This window comes from Oncorhynchus masou, chromosome 28 (assembly GCF_036934945.1).
Source record: "Oncorhynchus masou masou isolate Uvic2021 chromosome 28, UVic_Omas_1.1, whole genome shotgun sequence".
Classification (NCBI taxonomy): Eukaryota; Metazoa; Chordata; class Actinopteri; order Salmoniformes; family Salmonidae; genus Oncorhynchus; species Oncorhynchus masou.
The window spans coordinates 26,584,460-26,605,701 of record NC_088239.1 but is presented as its reverse complement, the minus strand read 5'-3'; the positions used below and the strand labels follow the sequence as shown (position 1 = coordinate 26,605,701).

Sequence of the window (21,242 nt, the reverse complement as noted above, 5' to 3'; positions counted from 1 at the left end):
ATGGAAGCAGTCTTGGAGTGTGGAGTCAGCTTGGTCTATGATCACAATGCAATAAGCTATTCCACAGATCGAAGGAGCGCTATGAGTGGGGAATATTCTGCTAAATTTGCCAGAACTTTTTCTTTCATTTAGATTTTGGCACAAATAAAAATGTGGCACTGACTCACCCATGGATTGATGTTTCAGCATTCGGTGGTGTTACAAGCCTGCTAGTGTTGGAGGGAGGTGGACGATCAATATCTACCATCGTAGTACGGATGAAGCCTGACCTGGAATGTGAAGCTAACTGAAGTTGGCTAGCTTTATAAAAGCCTGAGTAGATCTAGCTTGCTTTCTTAGTACACCACTCAGGCTCAAGTCTTAACTTTTATTGACTTTAAAGTTATTAACCCTGTTCTTTCTCTCCCCTCCCAGAAAGCCCTGTCCGACCTTGTCCGGCAGTGACTCATCTGACCCCACCTCTCTGACCCGCATAGCCAGCCGCAGCTACGACCTGCAGGAGCGCCGGCGTACGGGCAACATGACTGGCGCCGAGCAGGCCAAGTACCATCGCATCCCCACGGATGAGAGTGAGGCGCAGACCCTGGCCTCGGCCGACTTGGATGGCATTAAGAGTGAGTCTGGGGAAATGGAGAAACGTCAACTTAGACATTTCGGTCCGGTTTACAGATTAAGCCTAATCATAGACTAAAAATAATCTCTATTAAATGCTTCTTAGTCCAGGTTTAGGCTTAGTCTGTATCCGGGAAACAGCCCCTACATGTTCAGCCATTCATTTGTTGTCGACTGAAGCAATGTTTTAGTGCTTACTTTATTGAATGTATTATTAAATTCAGAAGACATGTTGGTTCTCTCTTTATGTTCAAACTTCTTGTACATTTCCAGGCTGTTTTGTCCATTGGGAGATTTGTTCAGAAGCCCAGTACTCTAAACTCTCCCAGACTTTGGAGTGCTGCAGTCATCTGCTCTGCCAGATTAACTTTTAAAGACGGCTGTGAGTGTGTGTTTGTGCGTGCAATTCGGCCTGTTTGATATCCCACATTATTACCCTTCCAGCTGAGCACAGTGATTAGAGTGGAAGAACAGTCTTTGGCTCCACTGAAGGTCGGAATGCTCAGAACAGAGAATGAAAGAGAGGGGGGCACATTAATGAGGGGCACTATGAGTCAGTGTGCCCCCCGTTGCCCTGTGACGTCCCCAGCTCCAGGGGCACCAGAGGTGATTTACATCAGGGTGGGTCGACCCCCTCAGTGGACAGCGGCAGCTTATCAGAGTGTGGCGGACAGGAGCAAAGTCCTCTTGTTAAATTAGCCTGTTCCCGCTGTCAGCTGAGGCCCTTGGAACCAGGCCCAAGCCAACCTGGTGGCTAATTGAGAAGGCTGCCCTTCTGGTTCACAAGTCCTGAGTCATTAGTGACAATAAAACAATGGGGAAGAGCTAAGTCATCTGAAAGAACAACATGAGAGGGAAGCTGATGAGATGCATGGTGATGATCTGATGTAGGTGATGTAGGTCCAGTGCCATCATGTGGCTATGTGACAAATGGTGTGGCCTTTGTCCTCTAATTTGTCCTCTTTCTCCTCTCAGCATAGAGATTATATTACATTACTAGTCATAAACCCTTCAAGTTTCAGAATGGTCCGAAAATGACATAGGTGACGCATTTTATTTGTGAATTTTAATTCCTCATTCTATGATCTTTTATTTTCTTCCCAGAACTGCAAAGCAGCCTGGGAAAGTGCCTTTGTGGCTGGCTGCTCCTCAATGATTGGAATGATTAGATCACTCTCTCCTTCCCCTTTTTGTTCAACCCTCCGGTTGTTAGCACCTCCGCTAGCTAATGCGCTCGGACGGTTTCTTCCTCAACCAGGTCAGGTGGTGGTCAAGGAATGGCAACTTTTTTTCCCCCGCTTTTCTTTGAGCTCCAGTCCTGGACACGCAAGGACTGGATCTTGAGATGGTAGAGGTGACTGTTCCTCATACCCATGCCAGCTTTATGCCAGCACTGCGCCCACCTCCAAGCTCATCTCCTTCAAGAGTGTTATCCAGTTAGGCCCGTCCCACTCTGGGTCTGCCCAGACACTCATGAGTCAGAAGTCAGACACATCGTGGAGCCTCTAGGGCGGACTAACGGTTCCAGTGGACATTGCGTGGAAGTCGGACGAGTTACAGCAACACCTTACAGCAAAACCTGGACAAAGAACAAGAGGCTCACATGACAGAAGATTATACTTTGTTGCTCTCCAGTTTCACTCGCTGGGTTTTCCTAAAAGGACCAACAGGACAACTTGTTCAATAGGAGAAAATGCTGTCATTTTTCCAAACCCTCAGAGTTGATGAAGGTGCTCAACGACCAGGGTGTTTCTCAAATAGGGAAAAAAGGCCACTGATAAAGGTAAGGTTCCTATCTCTAACAGGATCATCAAACCTGTTGCACCTACCCTCTCAGATATATCTGAGAGACTCTCTGCCATCCAGCCTCCTTGTCCAGGTTGTCCTTCGTTTGAGGCCACAGCAAGGTCAGGTGGAAAAAAAGCGGCAGCCTGGCCTCTGATTGTGGGACTCTGAGATTTGACCTGATGGTGGGAACGTCATCCCAGAGCCAAGAGCTCACCGTTAGGAAGATCAATGTTTGGGGAAAAAGCTACAACACTACAATGGATTGTTGACCACTGTTAGTCAGTGTTTGGGATCACAATCGCCACCACAGTCATATTCAAAACAAAGAATAAGGGGATGTCAATACATGATAGATCACTATATAGAGACAATCATGAACCTCTATTGCGATGCCTGTCCATATATGGTGATGATTTTGCACTCATCTCTCACTTTTTACTCCTCAGGTCATCGTTTTGAGGATGTCCCTGGGGTACGGAGACACCTGGTCAGAAAGAGCACCAAGGGCCAAGTGGTGCATGTCGGCAAGGACCACCAGGAGACCAGCATACGCAGCCAAAAAAAGGACCGGACCCCACATGAGGTGAGCGTCCGAAAAAACGAGCATTAGTACCCACTCCTTTGCTTGTGTTGGGAAACAGTGTCACATAGTCCCTTGTTTCAGATAGTATGCTTGGGTTTTATTCATTTAGATGTTTTTCATGGATTTCCTGAGGTTTTTGGCAAGGAGGAAGGTTTGAAGGTAGATGTTGCTGCTTGTTTTAAGACATTCCATGTAGGACACGTGTAGGTGATGTTTGTCTTTGGAGACCAGTTTCTATGTTTTGCTCAGTTTAGACAAAGGTCAATGGGGTTCATTGTTTTCTTGACACCCCCCCCCCTCCCCTCCATCAACTGGAAAATACAGCAACAAAAAAATCCCCTCGTTCTCTGTTTGGGCGCAGCCCCCCTACAGTATCTTATGTGGATAGGAGAGGGGGCAGAACACAATTAAAAATGAATGAGTTATTTTCTTTCACACATCAAAAAGAAAGAGGCAGCGAAGAGTTCAGGTAACAAGACACCCGGTGCTCCCTGAGAGAGGGAGCCATGTTTTAATAGCACACACACAGAGGCCCCCAACAACAGGTTCCTCATGGTAAAGAGTGTGTACGAGCTACAGTGTGTGTGTGGGGAGATGTAAGGGTCGCCTGCTCTGTGCACGGGTCTGTGTCAGTGTGATGAGCCCACCCTCTCGCTCCTTCCAGTCGTTACCGGCAGTGGTTCTGTACCGTTCTGCCTCCCGGCCAGACGGAATGGTCCTATTGGACTACTCCGGCCATATGGCCCGGCCCCAGAAGGTGAGGCGGCTTAGCCGGCCAGACACAGGTTCCAGGAGTGTGGGTTTGCATGTGGCGCCGTGTGTCTGCACGTGAGGGTAGGTACTGTATGATCACTCGCTAATCATCAGTTATGTTGTTGGCTTGGTACTAAAACAGGTAGTAGTGGGTTGGGTCGCACTAACTCACCAGCATAGTTTCTCTTTAACCAGCCTGTTGTGACGTGATAAGGCTGTAATGGTGCAATACTGTGTTTCTACTCATCAGAGTCTCTGCTATTCTACTGTATTTATACCCATCCGAGTCTTCATTATTTCTACTCATCAGTCTCTAAAATTTGTACTGTATTTCTACTCATCACAGTTTGTGGATGTTCGGGAAGAACTTAATCTCAACGGAGCGTCTGTGGTGCTCACTCAAATGGTTTTGACTGAAATAATGTTGCGTTTACTAGTTGCTTCGGCTATTTTCTGTCCGTGGCCTATATTTTCGAAGTGTATTGACTTTGAGGATAATTTCAATGCATGTTTGTTGGGTGCTAATATAACAGAGTAACACTGTTGAGTGCATTTCTGTTTGATGTCAACATGCACCGTATACCTGGGTTCAACTACCATTTTAAAATATTTAAAATATTTTGAACATTTTGCTCCAGTCTGCCTAGAATGCCAGATGGACTGGGTTTGCAGTTTGGGGACTATTTTATTGGTCCATTAAGCCAGGCAAGCTCAATCAACCACAAATAAAGTATTTAAAAATAGTAATTGAACCCAGGTCTGATACATTTTGCATGGTTTTCAGAAGTCAGCAGGTTCAAGGCCTGGTGCCAACTACTTTCACACTTGACATTTTGAAGAGTGAAAGTAGATCAACACATATGGACACGTAGTTCTCTGGATATGCATTCCCTTCCTTATAATGTTGACTGTCTTTACAGAAACAGCATGATCCTGAGAAGAGCTAGCGTTCATTCTAAAATAACAGAAGAATATGGCCAAAGAAATGCTATCCGGGATACTTGGGACGTCCCTACCCTAAATCCTAACCCCTTGCCTAACCTTAAATGGAACCCTTGCCTAACTTTAACCCTTACCTTAACCATTTTACATTTCAACTTCAACTGGGTAGGGCCATCCCAAGGATCCCGGATAGCAAGGACCGAAGCAGATTTAGACACATTTAAGCTAATCAAAAACAATTTCCCCTGATCGTTCAGTTATTCCGATCCTCACTGAATCTAATCAAGTTTCCTCAATAATAACTTGGTTTGAAGTGTTTGAAGGAGATGCTGGTTTCAACATTTCAGACTCCTGGATGTGCATGGGCATCTACACAGAACATGCTAATATCATGGATATTGACTTGCATTGGGTTTTGGACAAACATGCTACGAAGTTAGCAATTGGAGACAGTGGTCACTGGCCAGGTAAACAAAATAAATGATTACTGTCTTACCTTGTACATGCTGCTTACAGGGTAAGGAAACCAATATGTAATTTGGGTGAACGATCACTTTAACATCCATCTCTCCCTCTCAGGTGTTTGTGGAGCTGAACGAGCTGATCATGGATAAGAACCAGGAAATGCAGTGGCGGGAGACAGCGCGTTGGATCAAGTTTGAGGAGGACGTGGAGGAGGAGACGGAACGCTGGGGAAAACCCCACGTGGCCTCGCTCTCCTTCCGCAGCCTGCTGGAGCTCCGCAAGACCATTTCCCATGGTAGGAGAGGAGGAGAGAAAGAGAGTGTGTGTGTGTGTGTGTGTGTACATCTGTGTGTGCCCTCACTGCAGTGTGCCGTGTCTCCTCTGCCACCCAGGGGCGGTGTTGTTGGACCTGGACCAGAAGACTCTGCCTGGCATCGCTCACCAGGTGGTGGAGCAGATGATCATCTCAGACCAGATCAAGGCTGAGGACCGCGCCAATGTGCTCCGAGCCCTGCTTCTCAAACACAGGTACAGCACTACCACTACACCTACAAATTGTCTAGGACAGCTTAGTGAAAAAAACACTCTTAAGTCTAAAGACGATCTCAACTCTTAATATGGAAGTACGGAAAACTGCCGTTTTAGCAAATTAAGTGTTTGGACATTACTGTATTTATACTCTGGCTGTTGTTTTTCAACAGGATACGTAAGACAAAATCGCTGGAGTTCGTCTAACATTCTGATCTCATAGATGAAATGGCATTATTAGTTCAGCATGTCAATTCACACTGATGAACTTTCCATGCCTGTCCCCCACGCTGCCTGCTTGCTTGGTAGGTCCCACCTCGCCCTCTCTCACGCGATGTATATCCTGCTCAACCTCTGTGTGCCTTTCCTTCCCTCTCCCCGCAGTCACCCGAGCGACGAGAAGGAGCACAGTCACAACCCCTTCCCCAGGAACATCTCTGCGGCCAGCCTGGGCAGCATGCTGCCTCACCACCACAGCTCCAACCACATCCACCAGCCAGAGCCCTCCGTCACAGAGCCCCTCATGGGCTCGGCCAGCCTGGCGGAGCAGGAGACGCGCGTCGATGTAGAGAAGAATGACGTGCAGGTACCTACAGCTCCGGGTTGATTGATACTATGTGGTTTACTGTTGCGAATGTAGGTTAGATAACTTATTTGACTGACGGAGAGAGCAGGCAATAACATTGTGGTGGAGACATGTTTATTTGGATAGATATGTATCTTCTAGCAGTTCATGGTTGAGTCCCTTTTTAATGATTACGGTCTCCCGTTGGTCAGCGAGACAGAGACCTGCATTAACTATGTTATGATTTGGTGTTCTGCAACAGAAGGAGTCGACTCCAAATATTGGCATGCACAGGTCCAAGTCCAAGCATGAGCTCAAGCTGCTGGAGAAGATTCCAGAGAACGCTGAGGCCACTGTTGTCCTTGTGGGTGAGTTGAATTGTGTTGATTTCTTTCAAGAAGGTACCGTAAGGTACCCATTGTTAACTGAAAATGAACCAGTAAATACTGGCTGAAACCGGAGTGTAAAATATTGCAGTTTCCCAGATAATCTGTTCCTCTTTCCAGGCAGTGTGGACTTCCTGGAGCAGCCCACCATGGCGTTTGTCCGGCTGCACGAGGCGCAGGAGCTGGACTCTGTACTGGAGGTCCCCGTGCCCGTCAGGTTCATCTTCGTCCTGCTGGGACCCTCCAGCACCAACATGGACTACCACCAGATCGGACGCTCCATCTCCACACTCATGTCTGACAAGGTCAGCGTGGGACCAATTTAGAGCAGACCAAGACAATGTATAGAGTGCAATAGTAAACCTTCCGTGTTGTAATTTCACTGGTTTCAATTTCCATTCATGTTTTCATTTGGTTTAACTGTTGTTACCTCTGAAACCTCACACAGGATGATGAGTATAAATCCTTATATGTTGTGTGTTTCCCTCCCCTTCCCTGCAGCACTTCCATGAGTCGGCCTACCTGGCAGACGACCGCCAGGACCTGCTCAACGCCATCAACGGCTTCCTGGACTGCAGCATCGTGCTGCCCCCCTCGGAGATGGGTGGAGAGGAGCTGCTCCACTCAGTCTCTCGCTTCCAGAAGGAGATGCTCCGCAAGAGGGAGGAGCAAGGAGCCCTGCTGGCCAAGGAGCCCAAAAGCCAGGAGGAGAAAGGTGGGGGAATTCTGACATTTTGGTCACAGAGAAATGATGTCCTAGCAACTTTCCCAGCGTCTCAGACCGTTACCTGGATGATAATGTTTTAAGAGTTTCCCCTTTTTTTCCCAAGCCAACTTCATTTTTGTAGTGCAGATTTTGAAATTGAAGTCCATGTTAACACGGTTTGTGTTCATGTCTTCCAGAGTCCCTTCTATCGCCCGGGAAGCCGGGAGACGACCCCCTGCAGCGTACGGGACGCCCATTCGGCGGCCTGATCCGGGACGTGAAGCGCGCTACCCAAAGTACGCAAGCGACTTCAAGGACGCGCTGAACGCCCAGTGTGCGGCGGCCGTCATCTTCATTTACTTTGCCGCCCTCTCCCCAGCTATCACCTTCGGAGGCCTCCTGGGTGAGTCCCCCAGGGGTTAAAGATGGCTAGGAAATTCTGACACATTAACAGAAATGTTGATGAACGTACATTTTCCCTGTAAGTTCATTAAGTAAGGGGAATAATGAACAGGATGAAAAAACTAACCACTCCACAAATCCATCCGATACCAACCTACCCCAACCAACACACAACCAGACACTTAGCATGTGTTTAAGTCAGGCATTGGAGCTGTATTTAATGTTATTTACGAATGTTTTCAAATAATGTTCTTAGGTCGTTTCCTGAACGTTGCCTGTGCGGTTTCTTGACTGTGTGCCTTGTGGTAGGTGAGAAGACTGAGGGTCTGATCGGTGTGTCTGAGCTGATCGTGGCCACGGCGCTCCAGGGCATTCTCTTCTGCCTCCTGGGGGCCCAGCCGCTCCTGGTGGTGGGCTTCTCTGGACCCCTACTCGTCTTTGAAGAGGCCTTCTACTCTGTGAGTTACCTTAAACTGGATTCGGAGATGACATTCTTAACTACTGCTTAAGAATCCCTTTTGTATTTCCCTGTCGTTGATGGTGTATGTAACAAATCTTCCGTCAGTGTCATAACTTGTCACATCCTCTACCACTCTAGTTGCTTGTGTCCTAACCTCTCTCGCTCATGTATATATAGTTCTGTAAGGGGAACGGGGTGGAATACCTGACAGGCCGGGTGTGGATCGGCTTCTGGCTTATCATCATCGTGGTGATGATGGTGGCCTTGGAGGGCAGTTTCCTGGTTCGCTTTGTCTCGCGCTTCACCCAGGAGATATTCTCCTGCCTCATCTCACTCATCTTCATCTTCGAGACCTTCTCCAAGATAGGCAAGGTATTGTAAACCTGGAGCTCAATTGACTACATTATTGAAACTGATAGAAACTATTTAGTGCCCTTATTAATGCTAAAAGCATTGGATTTGTAGAGGGGGGATCAAATCTGTCTCTAGATTGGACTATGCTCACAACATGGGGTCGAAATAATACATTGCATAATATGATGCAAAATGCATCTTACTGTGACACAGAACTTAAAAAATACAGAATGTATCTTACACTTATTGTTGACATACAAAACATTTTGGTACCGTATCGACAGTGGACTAATAAAACAAAATACCAAAAGATAGTTTTTGAGTGGTATTTTCCTTTTAACAGGTAAGTATTTTGTGATTGAGTGATCCTGATCCGAGAATAAAGTGAATGGGACAGAAAGCCGACTATAATCCGGCTTCATGAGTTCAGGAATGTTACTATTTTCAGACCTTTGCCAACACAAGACTTTGAAGGGATTATTTGTCTATGAATTAATCTCCATTCTCAGAACGTGTTTGTGCGGGAACCTTAAAGGTATAATGTCAGTTTTTTAATCTCTCTGAAGTCGTGTTGAAGTGATCTCGGTCTGAGGGAGGTAGTGTGTGCGTGCGTGCCAGCGAAGCGGTGCTTTAATGCGAACCATTTTTCTGTGTCGCCGGGCAGATTTTCGTGGAGCACCCGCTGCAGCGCTGTTCCTCTGGCAACAGCACGGCGGAGAACTCCACAATGGAGAATAGCCCCCTGGATCTGTTGCTTGGCAACGGCACCATTTCGGTGGTGCCGGTGAAGGTCTGGAGGGAACCCAACACAGCACTGCTCTCCCTGGTGCTCATGTCTGGAACCTTCTTCATTGCATTCTACCTGCGCAAGTTTAAAAACAGTGCCTTCTTCCCTGGCAAGGTAAGATACAGAACCATTATCCGGATGTTTGTCAATTTCATACAAACTTAATAAAACTAAACAATTATTTTGGAGTTTATTGTCGAATCACAGAACGTTCCTCCCTAGTGTCCCTTCATGCTGTTTTTGTGTTGTTCAGCTGCGTAGGATCATTGGAGATTTCGGGGTCCCCATAGCAATCCTCATCATGGTCCTAGTGGACTACAGTATACGTGACACTTACACACAGGTGAGCAGTACTGCAATGACAAGAACTCCTAAGACCTTCATTAGTTTGTTAATTGAATTAACTTCTGTTTTACTGAAATTCTATAGAACCAGTTTCTTTGAAGACATATTACGTCATGTCATTGCCCTCTATAACACATGTCACTTTCTCTCTGACCTTGTATAGAAACTGAGCGTGCCCAGTGGCTTCTCTGTGACCAGTCCTGAGAAGCGTGGCTGGGTGATTAACCCCCTGGGCATGGACACCCCGTTCCCCATCTGGATGATGTTCGGCAGCATGCTGCCTGCCCTGCTGGTCTTCATCCTCATCTTCATGGAGACACAGATCACCACGTGAGTCAGGATCACACACACCTCCCTCCCATCCCCCAGGGTCTAATTTCCCCAGATATTCAAATCAAAATCAAAACAAATCCAACTTTATTTGTCACAACAAGTGTAGACCTTACCGTGAAATCCTTACTTACAAGCCCTTTAACCAACAGTGCAGTTCAAGAAGGGTTAAGAAAATATTTACCAAATAAACTAAAGTAAAAAAAAAAAAAAAAGTAACACAACATAATTAAAATACATGGTGTGAATAGATGGTATATACAGTGTGGTGAGGACATGCATGGAAGACATTACATTTGATGTATTATATATTTATCAGATTTAGTCCTCAACCACCTGCCTTCTTCCCTCCCTCCCTAGGCTGATAGTGAGTAAGAAGGAGCGGATGCTGGTGAAGGGTTCTGGCTTCCACCTGGACCTGCTGGTGATTGTGGTGTTAGGGGGCACCTCAGCCCTGTTCGGCCTGCCCTGGATGGCAGCCGCCACTGTGCGCTCCGTCACGCACGCCAACGCCCTCACCGTCATGAGCAAGGCGGTCGCCCCAGGTGACAAGCCCCGCATCCAGGAGGTAAAGGAGCAGCGGGTCACAGGGTTGCTGGTGGCCATCTTAGTAGGTGAGTGTCTTGTCGACTAGATGTAGAATAGACAAGAATGGAAGATGTTTGGCGCTTCTAAAAAGTTTAACGTAGCTTCCTCCCATTGAATCCTCCATTCTCTAGTGATTTGAAAACATAGGATAAAAACAAAATATACAAGCAAGATATCTGTGACTTTGCTTCTGTTGACTTGGCTTTTCCCATTCTTATTATTTTACATCAGACTGAAAGAAGAGGCAACTGTAATAGAGTATTAAGATGCACTCAGGTTTTCAGTCATTTCTCTTAACTCTTCCTCCCTTGTCCTCCAGGCCTTTCCATCGTGATCGGAGACCTCTTGCGTCAGATCCCCATCGCTGTGCTGTTTGGCATCTTCCTCTACATGGGAGTAATGTCACTCAACGGCATCCAGTTCACCGAGCGCCTGATGCTACTGCTGATGCCCCCCAAGTACCACCCAGACCACACCTACATCCGCAAGGTGACCATGGCACACAGTCACAGAGAGAAGCTTAGAGCAGTGGCTCTTGGTCCGTATGCATTATGATCTGAAAGGCAAAACTGATTCTAGTCAGCAACCCCTACTCTGAGACACTTGCTGGTTCCCAAAACCTTTTTGGCCCTGATTCACCGAATAGCTAGTCTGCCTGATGCCAAACTCAGTCTTCCTGACTACAGAATCTGGGGAGGCTGATATGATGTTGTAGGCATGATGCGTTGATAATGAAGGGGGGAAAGGGGTGCATTTTCTTCTGTATGTTTTTCTCATTCAAACACACAACGCATACAGCCCCCAAGCACCGCCCCCTTCCATTACAGCTCAGTGGGTCAAAGCTGTCCTTTGCTGTGTACCACGTGGGTCACATCAGCCATGCTACCGAAGTGAGCCTTTCCTGTATAATCCACTATATAAACCCGTAGAAGCTATTTACCCCAATGGGATACCAGACTGTGTATACATACTGTGTGTTATACTGTATCATATGCATGATTTTCATTGTCCCATTACATGTGTATTACGCAGTAGCGTGCCGTAGTTCTGGGGCCTGGGCCTTCAGTGAAGTCCTACACAGTCCCACCCAAAATAATCCACCTCTTATTACCATCATTATGATGCCATGGCTCTAGACACTATATATTTATACAGAAACAAAGGATAACCAGGCGTTGCGTCACCTTGAAAATGACATTTTTATTCAGAGAATTGCAAGGGAAGAGTACAATACCTTTTCGTTGTGCAGCTTCGTTGCCCTGCGCGCTTGTTCGTTGAGCTGTAGATCCACTCAGGTGTCCCCAAATGTTTTCAAAAGCACAATTGTTTGTAAGTGCCCAGCCGTACTTTGGTGTCTCGTTGCTGCCTTGGTTAGACAACTCAGGTTTGCAAAGCCAGTGTGGCTCCAAACACCAAATCGATCACTTGCAAATAATAGGCATTCCCAGCAGTAGTTTGCAGTGCTTCTCGGAGCCTGTCTTTGTAGCGTCGGCGTCTACCTCTCCTGACAATGTCTAACTTTTCTTGAAAAGTTTGTCTTGAGAATGGCGTTATAATTATATCCTCGACCAAATCGACCAAAAACAGCTTAGTAGTACGCAAATTAATTCGTTGATCAATTTCAGTTTCCTAGTTCTGAGACCTGACCATATAGGAGCTGCCTCTCAATATTGGTAATCCAATCAAAAGACGTGCAGGCACTACGCCTGCTAGCTGGCTCCTGTGTAACACTGGAGCCAGCCAGCAGGCGTACAATAGCCAACTCTAAAGCTGATAGGTTGACAATAAATTTTACAAACGCCCGCACTGTTGATTCTGAAGGCCCGAGAGCAGATTTTAGACCCCTGGCAACACATGATGGCTGAATATGATTGGATAAAATATCTAACATAAAGACCAGCCCTCCAAATCTCAACCTGGGGCTGGAAGCAGTGCAACCAAGAGGAACGCTATGAAATGAAGAGTGTAACTCTTACTCTGGGGAATAATTTAATACATATTTGTGGGAAAATATATATATATTTTTTAAATGTATATTCTGATGATGTTTAGGCCAGCAGAGAAGGCCTTGCTGGCCCTGACGGCCCACCACCGGTATTACGGTAATCCACCACATTAACCCATAGTCACTGTGTGTGTCCCAGGTGAAAACGCTGCGGATGCACCTGTACACGCTGATCCAGCTGGTGTGTCTGGCGTCGCTGTGGGCCGTCATGTCCACCGTGGCTTCGCTGGCCTTCCCCTTCGTCCTCATCCTCACCGTGCCCGTTAAGATGTTTCTGCTGTCACGTATCTTCACCACCCGAGAGATGCAGTGTGTAAGTTAGCCCACACGGTGGCACACTAGGCCCATTCACTAGCTTTAGGCCAATTCACTAGCATTCAACCTATGGGCCCTGGTCAAAAGTAATGCACTATATAGGGAATAGGCTGCCAATTGAGACGCATCTACTGTCTCTGAGGACATTTGAAGAAAGGGCCTTATGGCACATTATATGAAAAGCGTAGGGAGTTTCTACTTGAGGCTGTCTGATCTGCTTGTTCTTCAGGGGGGTTTTAGGTCTGGCTTGGCATAATGGACTTTTTACCCTGTATAAAACGCTGTACATTTGATTGAAGAAAGATTTACAATTCATCTACCTAATTCAAATCAATCAATCTTAATCAATAGTATAGCTAGTTCCTTGCTCTAATATTCTGCTCTCTTCTCTCCCAGCTGGATTCTGATGACGCAGAGCCCATCTTTGATGAGAGAGAGGTCCATGACGAGTACTCAGAGATGCACATGCCTGTGTGACCCACACCATCATATGCCTACCTATTGCTAGATTCATCCCTCAGTGGCCAAACCAACCTGCCAATCACTCTACCAGCCAATGAGTAGCCTGTCCAAGGGAAAACCCTATATACCCAATTGACAGACCATCATTGAGCTCTGTCGGTCCTGGCTTCAATTGGTTTAACCACACCTGACCGAAGGGCAAAGATGTCGTATGCAGGCTTGGTTCCCTTTCAATCTCATTCACTTGGACCGAGTTCAATTGGATGCCATGAATGATTCAACGTTTCATGACAACATACAAGCGGTCTCATGATGACACACAGCAGCAAATGGAGACCCATTATAAGGGGCACATGTCATCGGAAGGGGTTAGGGGTCAGAGCACTTTGTGGCGTTAGGGATGAATACTGACTGAAAGGTCCAACCAGTTCAGCATATTTATTTTATTCATCATCCATGTTTTTATATATTGCTACATATTTTTTTAAATATCAGTGGAGGATAGGTTAAAATTAAATTGTGTTATATAGATTACTAATTTCAAGGTTTATTCCAATGATATATATATATATATAGTAAGTTGTTTAATACACAATGATACATTTTTCAACCCTGAAAGGGTGCGCTGATTCACATTGAATGTGTGGATGATTACATATGGGATACATTCCTTGAGTCAATATATTTTAAAATATTGATATTTTATTTGATTTTGTTCTCTTTTTATGTTTAGCTCTTTTAGCTCACTAAGCGCCTTATGAAGATGACGATAACTGTACTGAGGAACGTTTTAGATGTTGCCTTATTTGTTTTAAACGGCTGTAATTTCAACAGTCACTTTTAAGCTCAGCACTTTTTAAGATACCAAATTTGGAAATTTGTTTTTGTGTAATATTAAATTAGTGTTTTATATTTGACTTTAGGTGTCTTCTTAGTCTATCAAATACTAAGCTGTGTAAAATAAATACAGAGATGCCTTACATTTTTATCTCCATTCCATTAGCTAGTACGGAAGGAGTCAGATTTTTATGTTTCCAAACAATTGCAAAGGGGACACAACCTGCTCCAATGTCGACTGATATCAAGCTAATAAGGTAGTGGAGTCCATTGATTTTACCAGTAGTCATTACAACACAGTACTTAACAGGTCAGCAGTCACAGCGGTCTTGTGGAGGCGTGATGAGATGTGGGAATCTGTCTGTGATTGTGTGGTTTGTTCTGACAGAGAAACGATATGCAAAATACATGTTTTTTTTTGACAGTTCTTATAATCATTTGTTTTCATCCAGTCATCATCTGCTTATTTGGCCGCTGTGGTGGCTCAAGCTTAGCGGCAGAGAGGAACCAAATGTAACCAAAGTACACATGGTAGTACCAAATGCTTTTAAAGTACTGTACTGAACGTAAATGTAACTCTCCCCAAACGTTTTCTATGTCAATTGACTGGAACTATTTGTCCGTATATGTAGTACTTTCACATGTATTTGAGGTACTCAAGTGGGAACCCATCTCTCAAGTGCTATACATTCTTACACATTTCTGAAGTACTGTCTACCTGAAATAGTTATACAGGTTAATGCCAAAATAATGGAAGCACCTGAGTAAATGAGGAATACAAATTATATTGAAAGCAGGTGCTTCCATGATTGTTCCAGAGTTAATTAAGCCGTTAACAAACCATCATGCTTAGCGTCATGAATAAAAATCCTTGGTGAGCTATTATTTTGGCCACCATGGCTTTGCCCGCGTAAGATGACAATGCCCCAATGCCCCCCATCCACAGTGCAAGTGGTCACTAAATTGTTTGATGAGGAGCATGAAAACGATGTAACCCTTAAGCCATGGCCATCTCAGTCACGCTTATGGGAGATTCTGGAGCAGCTCCTGAGACATTGTTTTCCACCACCATCAACAAAAACACAAAATAATGGAATTTCTCATGGAAGAATGGTGTCACATCCCTCAGAGTTCCAGACCGAATCTATGTCACGGTGCATTGAAGCTGTTCTGGCTCGTGGTGACCCAACGCCCTATTAAGACACTATGTTGGTGTTTCCTTTGTGTTCACAATGAGGGTGATAATGCAGATGCAGTATATGTCCTGGGGGGGACATCTTTGACTTCTCACTGTCAACCTGTCGGCATAAAGCTTATCTATTTTAGAGGAAAGGACTTATTTGTTTCTTTTCTGTGTGAGTGGTTTTATTTCTTGCCAGACCTCGGCCATGTAAATAGTTTTTAGTGTGGTCAGAACAATCTAATGTGGTTCAGTCATCTCTGTTTCTTGACACCTGGTTAATGATGTTTCCGAAGTGGGCAAAGGGGTTCAGCAGGTCAAGACCATTCTCTTGCAACATTCCATTTTATCATACATCTAAGGTAATTTGAGTAATTATATTATCAAGTGTCGGCTAGAAGCAAATGCATTGTCTAAAATGCATAAACGATACTGTTGACCAAATTTCTGTTCAGTCCGTGTAGAGTTAACAATCACCTTAGTATTTCCCATGCCATAGGAATGGCTTGAAGCCTATTTACATATAAAAAAAAATATGTATGTATGTACACGCACACTACCAGTCAAAAGTTTGAACACATCCACTCATTCAAGGGTTTTTCTTTATTTTTACTATATTCTACATTGTAGAATAATCATAACGACATCAAAACTATGAAATAACACACATTGAATCATGTAGTAACCAAAAAAGACTTAAACAAATCAAAATATATTTTAGATTTTAAATTCTTCAAAGTAGCCACCCTTTGCGCGCTCTTAGGATTCACCTGGAATTCTTTTCCAACAGTCTTGAAGGAGTTGCTGATCAGTTGTTGGCTGCTTTTCCTTCCTTCTGTGCTCCAACTCATCCCAAACCATCTGATGCAACACTCCGTCACTCTCCTTGGTCAAATAGCCCTTACACAGCCTGAAGGTGGGTTGGATCTTTGTCCTGTTGAACAACAAGCGTAAACCAGATGGGATGGCTTATCGCTGCAGCCATGCTGGTTAACTGCCTTGAATTCTAAATAAATCACAGACAGTGTCACCAGCAAAGCACCATCACACCACCTCCTCCATGCTTCACGGTGCGAACCACACATGCGGAGATCATCATCCATTCACCTACTCTGCGTCTCATAAAGACGCAGCAGTTGGAACCAAAAATGTCACATTTGGACTCATCAGACTAAAGGACCGATTTCCACCTGTCTAATGTCCAGTGCTCGTGTTTCTTCTTTGCAGCAATTTGACCACAAAGGCCTGATTCACGCAGTCTCCTCTGAACAGTTGATGTTGAGATGTCTGTTACTTGAAGTCTGTGAAGCATTTATTTGGGATTCAATTTCTGAGGCTGGTAACGCTAATGAACATATCCTCTGCAGCAGAGGTAACTCCGGGTCTTCCATTCCTGTGGCGGTCCTCATAATAGACAGTTTCATCATAGTGCTTGATGGTTTTTGCGACTGCACTTGAAACTTTCAATGTTCTTGAAATGTTGCGCATTGATCTTCATGTCTTAAAGTATGATTGACTGTCATTTCTCTTAGCTTATTTGAGCTGTTCTTGCCATAACATGAACTTGGTCTTTTACTAAATAGGGCGATCTTCTGTATACCATCCCTACCTTGTCGCAACACAACTGATTTGTCTCAAACGCATTAAGAAGGAAAGAAATTCCACAAATTAACTTTTAACAAGGCACACCTGTTAATTGAAATACATTCCAGGTGACTACCTCATGAAGCTAGTTGAGAGACTGCCAAGAGTGTGCAAAGCTGTCAAGGCAAAGTGTGGCTCCTTTTGAAGAATCTCAAATATGAAATACATTATGATTTGATTAACACTTTTTTTTGTAATTACATGATTCTATGTGTTATTTCACACTTATGTCTTTGCTATTATTCTACAATGTAGTAATAAATAAAGGAAAACCCTTTAATGAGTAGGTGTGTCTAAACTTTTGACTGGTACTAATGTGTGTGTGTGTGTGTGTGTCTGGAGTTAGACCTATGAATATATTTTTTTAACCTGAAATGCACTCATTTGATTTTTAAGACTGTATCCCATATCTCTGTCTTTTCCTTCTCAATGTTAAGCACTTCTTCCCATGGTCTATGTCATGTATTTGTGCCTAAAAAGATCTACAGCTGCACATGGTTGTATACTGCATGTGATTGTGTGACATTTTACATGTCACCTGAATATGTCACCAGCGTCCTATCTGTTTCAGTTTGTCAATGAAGTTCAATAGTTTCCACTTTTAGAATGCCCATGAATCAGGGCCCGTATTCATAAAGGGTTTCAGAAAGGGGGGGTATCTGCGTGGCTACTAAAACTCCTTGCTCCAGCCAAACGCTACGCCAAGCCCACAGACTATAGTTTGTTCTCTGCAATGAGTCTGGATCTGTGTACCTCCCTGGCGATTTCTGGAACGCAAACACATTCTAATCGTTCGGATTAGTCCCAGAAACCGATGGGTTGGGCCAGAGCCGAAAATACTTTGGGTAAAGCGCCGTTTTGAAAATTCATCATTGGCTTTGATATTTTGATTTGTTAGAGATTATCCAATTGCTGCCGACTTTTTGGGGGTTTTGTACAACACCCCTCATTTTGACCTCACCACATTTTGACCTCAAACGACTTCAACGATGGCAGTCTCAGACTGAAGTATGTAGCGAACCTGAAACAGCGGAATATTTCAGTTTGAGTTGTCAGGCAATGATGACATAGGCTCAGATTTCCTTTTTAGATCCTAATGAATAGGATTATATGGATAGAGGGGACCTGATCCTAGCACTCCTACTCTTAGACTATTAATACACGTCCTGATCCCTCACATGAATTGTGTTAAGTGGCATTATGTGTTGTCTTAAAGGGTGTTGTGCCGATGTTTTAAAAGCTATTGCAATAATGCATGACCATGGACAACGTGGTGGGAAGCAGAATATGTTTGTGGAAACGGGGATGGATGGAGGGAAGGTTTTCTGTACATGATTGGCAGAGCCCACCATAAACAGTTTTTATTTTTTAGTTCAATTTCAAAGGAAACACAAAATATTCTGGGTGTTCGTTGCTTATGTTCAGTGTACATAAATAGTTGAGTTGAGTTTATTTTTATTTTTACAGGGACAGTGCACATTAATCAACGTTTCAGTAAAAGTGCCGGTTTTAGCCAGCCGGCTAATTTTCAACCGCAGTCCCTGGGCAGGTTATTAAAAACAATTACAATATAAACAATAGCAACATAGAACAAGCAGGACATAGCAACATAGGACAAGCAAGACATAGTATACAGACAGAGCAACATAGAACAAAAAGCAGCAAGACAAAATTCATAAAAGCAACAAAGTGTTTCCACAACTCACAAGCTACAGACAACAGACAACATGGAAAGCGGCAACACACAGCTAGGGACCATGTTCACAAATCTGATTGACCTTTAGCCATGTCTTCAAGCATTTTGTGAAAGTGTGATATGTGGTGCAGTTATGTGTGTCTGATGGCAGTGTATTCCAGACATGGGAAGCTCTCACAGAGAATGCAGATTTACTAAAGGTGCTTTTCCTTAGGGGAACTATACAGTCACCTCTCATGGCAGACCTTGTGGATCTGCTGCCATATGTCTGGGTTTTCTGTTTAACAAAAATATTGAGTGGAGGGGGAGCCAGGCCATTAAGGATCTTGAATACAAGACATGCGTCGGTGTATTGCACAAGATTTTCCCAACTCAAGAGCTCATGCTTTCTAAGGATGTGACAATGATGATGGCTATTGGGCTTCCTATCAAGTACTTTGAGAGCCTGTTTGTAGACAGACTGAATAGGTTTTAATGTTGTACAGCAAGCTTGGGCCCAACTAGTCAAGCAGTATGTTAAGTGGGGGAGTATCATAGAGTTGAAGTACAGTTTTGCTACCTCTGTAGTCAAACAATTTCGTATAAATCGGAAATTAGCTAGGTTGAATTTAGTTATTTGAATTACCTTTTTCACATGCTTTTTAAAAGAGAGGTTGGAATCAAGTATGATGCCAAGGTACTTAAAATCGGATACCACCTGGAGCTTCTCCCCTGACACATAGACATCTGGCTCAGTAGCATCTGTTGCCCTCTTTGTGAAGAAAATGCAAACAGTTTTTTTCACATTGAGATGCAAACACGAGTCACTGATCCACTTTGTAACCTGGACCATTATAGTAGTGAGTTCTTGTGCAGCTTGTTGTTTCCTCTTTGCATGCACATATATCACTGTATCATCTGCATACATTTGAACTTCAGACCCAGTACAGACAGAAGGCAGATCATTAATGTACAGGCTGAACAGGAGGGGCCCCAGTATTGACCCTTGGGGCACGCCCACATCATAGCTACGATAGGGCGACAGCTCATTGCTCACTCTGACACACTGAGTTCTACCTTCAAGGTATGATTTCATCCATCTCAAGGCATCAGGGGAAAAGTTGAACTTTGACAATTTTGTGATGAGAATCTCATGGTTAACAGTATCAAAAGCCTTCCTTAGGTCCAGAAACACAGCCCCAACAGCACCCCCTTTGTCCATCTTGGACTTCACATTTTCCAGAAGAAAGCAGTTGGCCGTTTCTGTGGAGTGTTTCGCTCTGAAGCCAAACTGCATGGAGTGTAATGTGAAGGGGCTGTTGTTGAGGTGGGCAATCAGTTGTTCTGCTACACACTTTTCAACAACCTTTGACACCACAGGTAGTATACTAATGGGCCTGTAGTTACTCACGTCAGCAGGGTCGCCTGATTTAAAGATGGCCGTTATTATGGCCAACTTCCATACCCTTGGAAACACCGAGACCAATAGATGTGTTATAATAATAATATTGATAAGTAAAGTAACTTTTATATTTAACTTGACCTGTGCTATAGTGTTCTTTTTATTGAAGAATTTCACCAACATACAGTGCATTCGGAAAGTATTCGGACCCCTTGACTTTTTCCACATTTTGTTACATACAGCCTTATTCAAAAATGTATTCAAAGAAAAAGTACCCCATACATTTTTGCTAAAAAAACTGACTTCAGACCCTTTACTCAGTACTTTATGGAAGGATCTTAGGCTGTGATTACAGCCTCAAGTCTTTACACACCTCTATTTAGGGAGTTTCTCTCATTCTTGTCTGTAGATCCTCTCAAGCTTTGTCAGGTTGGATGGGGAGCGTCACTGCACAACTATTTTCAGGTCTCTACAGAGATGTTCGATCGGGTTCAAGTCTGGGCTGTGGCTTGGCCACTCAGACTTGTCCCGAAGCCACTCCTGTGTTGTCTTGGCTGTGTGCTTAAGGTCGTTGTCCTGTTGGAAGGTGAACCTTTTCCCCAGTCTGAGGCCTTGAGCACTCTGGAGCAGGTTTTCATCAAGGATCTCTCTGTACTTTGCTCTGTTCATCTTTGCCTCAATCCTGACTAGTCTCCCAGTCCCTGCCTCTGAAAAACATCTCCACAGCATGATGCTGCTACCACCATGATTCACCGTAGGGATGGTGCCAGGTTTCCTCCAGATGTGACACTTGGCCTTCAGGCCAAAGAGTTCAATCATGGTTTCATCAGACCAGAGAATCTTGTTTCTTACAGTCAGAGTCCTTTAGGGGCCTTCTGGCAAACTCCAAGCAGGCTGCATTAGTCCCTTTTACTGATGAGTGGCTTCTGTCTGGCCACTCTACCATAAAGGGCTGATTGGTGGAGTGCTGCAGAGATTGTTGTTCTTCTGGAAGGTTCTCCCATCTCCACAGAGGAACTCTGGCGCTCTGTGACCATTGGTTTCTTGGTCACCTCCCTGACCAAGGCCCTTCTCCCCCAATGGCTCAGTTTGGCCGGGCGGCCAGCTCTAGGAAGAGTCTTGGTGGTA

General features: G+C 44.5%; 1 pseudogene; it reads left to right on the top strand.

Moving 5' to 3' along the window:
• LOC135517437 (anion exchange protein 2-like) overlaps positions 1–15,545 on the top strand; it is a 94,055-nt pseudogene extending 78,510 nt beyond the window's left edge.
• Positions 15,546–21,242: the final 5,697 nt, after the last annotated feature.